This window comes from Sinocyclocheilus anshuiensis, unplaced genomic scaffold (genome assembly GCF_001515605.1).
Source record: "Sinocyclocheilus anshuiensis isolate Anshui unplaced genomic scaffold, SAMN03320099.WGS_v1.1 scaffold412, whole genome shotgun sequence".
NCBI lineage: Eukaryota > Metazoa > Chordata > Actinopteri > Cypriniformes > Cyprinidae > Sinocyclocheilus > Sinocyclocheilus anshuiensis.
Window position 1 is genome coordinate 366318 of NW_015558661.1, and position 353 is coordinate 366670.

The 353-nt window shown below is 44.2% G+C and overlaps 1 protein-coding gene across 1 annotated transcript in view; it reads right to left on the bottom strand.

Moving 5' to 3' along the window:
* LOC107681058 (NAD(P) transhydrogenase, mitochondrial-like) overlaps positions 1-353 on the bottom strand; it is a 54281-nt gene that overhangs the window by 40900 nt on the left and 13028 nt on the right. The gene's annotated exons all lie outside the window — the stretch shown is intronic.

The window sequence follows — 353 nt, forward strand, 5'->3', positions numbered from 1 at the left end:
ACAGAACAATTAATGGAAAAAGGAACAAATGTTATAACTCACATTTGGCAATTGTGATAAAAGTTGTGGTAAACTATGAACACAACGTGGTAGATAGAGGTCTACACGGAGGACCCGAGACCCGACCCGGGATCCGTACGGGTTCGGGGCTATATTTTAAATGGTCAGCCGGGTCCTGTTCGGGTCCCAATCTATTACTTCGGGTCCCGGGTCTGTTTAATATGAGAAAAGTGTGAGTCTGTAATTTGAAATAAGGTGGGAAAAAAAAACAAAACAAAACACAAGCGACGTCATCAGAAGCAGGGTGGGCGGAGTTAATGCACACGCACGGTGATAATGGATACCTTCATGAG